This window comes from Saccostrea cucullata, unplaced genomic scaffold (genome assembly GCF_032062105.1).
Source record: "Saccostrea cucullata isolate Sc308-1 unplaced genomic scaffold, CSIRO_AGI_Scuc_v1 ctg1017, whole genome shotgun sequence".
Classification (NCBI taxonomy): domain Eukaryota; kingdom Metazoa; phylum Mollusca; class Bivalvia; order Ostreida; family Ostreidae; genus Saccostrea; species Saccostrea cuccullata.
Window position 1 is genome coordinate 138584 of NW_026922552.1, and position 5785 is coordinate 144368.

General features: G+C 34.6%; 1 pseudogene; it reads left to right on the top strand.

Moving 5' to 3' along the window:
- Positions 1-1056: 1056 nt before the first annotated feature.
- Positions 1057-5513, top strand: LOC134261942 (uncharacterized; annotated as a pseudogene).
- The last annotated feature ends 272 nt before the right edge of the window (positions 5514-5785 follow it).

Genomic DNA, 5785 nt, shown 5'->3' on the forward strand with positions numbered 1-5785 from the left:
ATTTTGGTCTAAAATCCATTAGGGACGTCTAAATTTATAGTTAAAAGTACGACCCGCTGAAATGAATGACAAGTTTTTAGTAAAACTAATTGATGGAGTACCTGTTCGAGAACGTATACGTAATGTACCTAGTACGGTAGTTATATGTACTCGTAAACTGGTATAGCGAAGATTCGGAAGAAAACGAGAAGGCACTACTTACGTTTACTAAAAATTATATTGTGATAAGTAGAGCCATTTCTACGCTCAATTTAGTCTATTTATAACATTGCTTAGAACGAGATATGTGGGTGTTAAAAAGATGAAATACAGTGTTATTATGTACGATTTGTATAGACATGAAAACGCAAACCTTCAATAAAGTGATTTGATACAAATTGACCAAATGCTTCAAAAAGGGTGTGTGGTTGATTTGAGTTTAATATAGGCTATATACTGGTATTTTACAACACTTTTTTGCCAATAGATGAATCGAAAAAGAAAAGTTAATGCCAGCTATGTTTAGTTGTTTTGAAAGAAAATAATGTATTATAGTAAAACAACAAAATAGGAAAACATGATTGATTACGCTTTTACTTCTGAAATTCCGCCAAAAATTTTCTGAAATTACACCCTTGCAAGGAAAAGGGTAGGCAGGTCTGGGATCTTGTTTAGACCATATATATGTTAACTTTGCAAAAGACAACCTCCTACTGTTTGGAACCTTTGAATCATACTACTCGGATCACAAACCAGTTTTCATTAAGTTGAATCACTAGGTAATAGACTCTTTTAATTTGTGTGTTTAATACTGCATATCGATATGTAAAAATATACCAGTATATAATAGAAATTGATCCAAAATGTCCCTCTGAAACTGTTTTTATTCCCTATTTTCGTTCAAAATAAATTTGTTTCTTTCCAATGTATTGTTTTTTCATCACAACAATAAACAGCATTCAAAATATTATTATGTTGGTCAATTCCTTAAAAAATATAAAACTCTTTAAATAATGTGTTAAATGTAAACATGAACAATAGAAGACTTGAATATTTTCATTGACTATATGTAATATTTTCCAGGCTACATCAATTTCCCTGGCCGAATTGATGGCTCAAGGTGGACAAGTTCCATACACCAGAAGTCTGAAAGTAAAGGTTATCTCCAAGGATGATGAAATTGCCTACAGAAACGACAGGGGAGAAGACAAATTTTGATGAACTGCTCAGTGGCTGATGCATCGAGGGCAGTAAAATGCACAGTATACGACAGGACTAAATTCCAGAGATTGGCAGAAGGCTAGAGCCTGATTCTCAGAAATATCATCAAGAAAACAGATGCTCTAGTAGTCGCCACAGCCACAAAGGTGTTTCCCTCAACAGCGGTTGAGGTGCCTGAGGAGATTGCCACTCAGGCTCGCCACATCCTTAACCCACCACCAGCACCCACAAAACCTGTGTCTGAGGCTTTAAAATCCCCGCCAAGAATTAAGGTGTCCATCAAAGGGAAAATTGTTCAGGTAAGATTTAAACACAATAAACTAACAATTAAAGAATTTGAAACTTGCATTATTAGAGTAGGTTTCTAAGATTCAATGTAAGTAATTAAAAATCTGAAATTTGCACAATTCCATTCTTTTTATGAATGTTACAGGAAGAGGCTGTGCGTCAAGTCTGTGTCAACGAGAGTCCAGTAAAATTGAAAAATGTCTACCTGGAAGACGCAACAGACAAGTGGAAAGTGGCACTGTGGAGAAAGGCAGCAGAGGAAGACATACGTCCTTGTGATTTTGAAGAAATTACTGATGTTGTCATCAATGTCTTCAGGAATGAAACCTCTCTATCAACAACATCTAGGACCAAAATCACTGTATGTCACAACACTTTATTAACTATAAAATATATTTCTAAAGACAACAAATTTCAAACAGAGTATATGCATCTCATTGTCCAAAATTTAATGTGAATTTTTAATGAATGAAATTAATATATTACTTGATTACCATTTCCAATACATGGACAATTGAAAACACATGTTTAAAGACCAAGCTTTGTTTGATAACCGAAATGACTCAATATTTTTGATTTAACAATTTCATTTGCAGAAGTCTGAATGCCCACCTGAAATTATTACTCAACAAGCTGTATCTGTTTGCGAGGAAGAAGAAGTCACCTTCCTGTTAGAAAAATGACAATGTTACAAGTGTGCCTCTGAATCTCGTAAAGGCAGCTCTGCCAGAAATGGATAACGGAGCCATTATTCGACAGCGAAAAATGACCCCCGGTCATTTTTCGACGTAGAAAAATGACCCTTTTACCCGTAGAAAAATTGTCACCACCCTAAAAATTTGCAGAACCCACGTGAAGAAAAATGACCCCCTGTTAATTAAAGCTGAAATTTTTAGTGGCAAAAAAAAAAATTGGATAAAGAAGCATTTTGGCCAAAATGCTCACCTGAGCTTATTTGGAATAAATTGATGATATGTTGATCTCATAACATACGATTATAGCTATATTTTAAGGTCAGTGCGATGATTCAGAATCTAAAGGAGTAAAGATTTATCGAGCCTAAAGGGTTAGGTAAACATTGTTTTTCGATGGTGGGAATCATCGTACTGACAAAAAAAAAATCAGCAGTATCATATTATTTAATCCTCCGCTTGAAAAGCGGGAGGGTATATAGTGATTGGGATGTCTGTCCGTCTGTTACGCTTTGGGGTATCCATCTGTTATCCGCAACTCCTCTTATACAGAACAAGATGTGTTTGTAAAACACTGATGCCCCCGTATGGCAACATAGCAAAGATTAAGCTTTTCTTAAATGCTAATTTAATTAATTGGTAAACCAAAAGAAGGGTATTCTCACTGGAAAACAATTGTGAAATTTGAAAGTAAGCTAATGTTAAAGTTTTTTAATAAGTACAAAAATCTCCAAGGTCAAGGTCAAAAGGTCAATGTAATTAGTATCAAATGAAAGGTCTTGCCACATAAAATACTTATGTAGAGCATGAAAGCCCTAGCCCTAACCGTTCAAAAGTTATGGTCAACGTTCAATTTCTTTAAAAGTAGGTTAAACTCCAAGGTCAAAGGGTCAAAGTAAGGTCAAAGGGTCAAAGTTATTGTTATCAAATGAAAGGTCTTGTCATAAGGATCATATAGTAAAGTATGAGAGCACTAGCCCTAACTCTTTAAACGTTATGGTTAAGGTTTGCTTTTTTAAAGTAGGTCAATCTCAAAGGTCAAGGTCAAAGGGTCAAAGATCTTTGTATCCACTTAAGGTTCTTCTCACAAGGATTACATATATGAAGTATGAAAGCCCTATCCCTCGCCGTTCAAACGTTATGGCCAAGGTTAAAGTTTTTTCACAAGTACGAAAATCTACAAGGTCAATGTCAAAGGGTCAAGGTTGTTGGTATCCAGTGAAAGGTCTTTTAACAAACATTACATACGTGAAGTATAAATGTCCTGGTGTCTACTGTTCAAAAGATATGGCCAAAGTAAAATTTTAAAATTTTCATGTAAAAGTGGGTCAAACTCCAAGGTCAAGGTCAAAAGGTCACATTTGGTGGTACCCAAAGAAAGGTCCTGTCACAAGGAATACATATATGAAATATGAAAGTCATAGCTCCACTAAATCAAAAGTTATGGGCAAGGTTAAAGTTTTTGCGGACAAACAGACAAACAGAGAGACAGACAGAGAGAGAGATAGACAGACGGACATGACAAAACCGATATACCCCCGAAACTTCGTTTACAGAGGCATAAAAAGATGTATTTGTAAACAGCTATGCCCCTGTATGACAACATAGCGAAGATTAAACTTTTCTTAAAAGCAATTTAAATAAAATGGTATCCAAAGTAGGGTCTTCTCACAAGAAATACAATTGCAAAATAGGAAAGCCCTAGCACCATTTGTTAAAAATTAATGGCTAAGGATAAGTGTTTGAAGGGAAAGTCAAACTCAAAGGTCAAAGGGTCAAAGTTGATGGTTTCTTAAGAAAGGTGTAACGTAACAAGGATTACATTAATTAAATTTTGTGAAGTATGAGAGTACTCGTGTCGAGCGTTTAAAAGTTATAGCCAAAGTAAATTAATTAAAAATTTGGCATTTTTGTGTGAAATGGGACAAACTCCAAGGTAAAGGTCAAAAGGTCAAATCATGTGGTACCCAAAGTAAGGTCTTGTCACAAGGAATATACACATATTGAATTTGAAAGACATAGCTACAATAAATGAAAAGTAATATCCACTGTGACGTCATTCTTTTGTTTGAGCGCTCCATTACTTTTAAGGAATGGAGAGTTGCAATTTTAATACATTGAAAACGGAATTTGTTATGGTCTTATTCTACTTTCCGTGCCTCTTCCAAGGAAAGAACTTAGAAAATTTTAGAGAAGAGTATTAGAAAATTGTAAAGGTTAGTATCACATAAAGAAATTTAGAGCGCCCATGGTGAGAATCGAACACGGTACCCTCACCATAGCAGTCCACTGCTCATTTCACTGAGCTAACGAAACTGTTGTGGATTAATGTTTAGATTAACTTCTTTAGTTTTTCTTTCTATATTACGAGGGCTGATCCAAAAGAAATGTCACAGTGTCCATATCTTTTATATTTGGCGCAATATAATCAAATAAGATATACCAAAAGATGCACAAATATAATTCTAATTAAACTTGAAATTTTCATTCAATAATGTTTAACTGAATTTATTTTATAGGTGTTTAAAACATAGAACATAGGGGGTGTCGCCGCGTCACAAACGAACGTCACAAATTAAAGTGTATTTTTTAAGAACAGAAAAGCCAGACACATTTAAAAGTGTCTAAAATTGAGCGCCTAATCAGAAATATATTTTAAAATCAATTTCTAGTATTAAGTTGAAAATTATATGACAATTGCTATTTTGTAATCAAAAACATCGTTTTTTTACTCCGGTGCATTGAAAAAAGAAAATGTCGAAATGGACAAAAAAGCCAAAACAAACTGTAATGCATTTCGCTTAAAAATGGAGAAATCGCCAGTACTGCAGACAGTTACGTCGATTCACCAGACTCACAGAGGAAAGAATATAAATAAGAGACTTGATTAGATGGTTTCAGCGATTTTGGGTGGTTGGTGGGTCATTAATGCAAAGCAGATGACAAGAAGACCGAAAGATGGGAGGACATACGGATATGTTCAATGGTGTGTGACGATGTCAAAAAAGACAGACGATTAGAGCGATATGTCAAATTTTAAGTTGGTCTTATTCTACTGTTCAAAGAAGTTTGACAGAAGAATTAATTATGGAAAGATTGATTATACGATGGGTACCAAGTTTTCTTTAAGAAAGTGAAATTCGTGAACGTGTTCGTGGATCTCAAATGTTTTTAACGAAGCGAAGGGAAGCGTTTAAATGTTTGACGGCGCGTATCTGTCATATGACGTTATTTAGGTGCGGCGACTACCATAAACGCACGTTGTATAAAATCCGATACTTTGAAAAGTATCAATCAGGTTGAATTGAAATTTTCAGGTCCAGTTTGAAATGAATGTAGATTTCATCATTGTTATTTTTGTTATTTTACGTCGACGGGTAGCGATTTTATCGAAGTTGTGACATAACTTTTGGATCAACCCTCGTATATATAAATAATACTACTAATATGTAAAAGTATTTACAATGCATCATATAAATATTCTTAATTATGTATTATCAAACAATAAAAAGAAGCATTCAGAAAGGCGGATTTTACTTGGGTTAATATACTCGTAGCGCTCCATTCCTTAAAAGTAATGGGCCTCGGCTCCATTACTTTTAAGG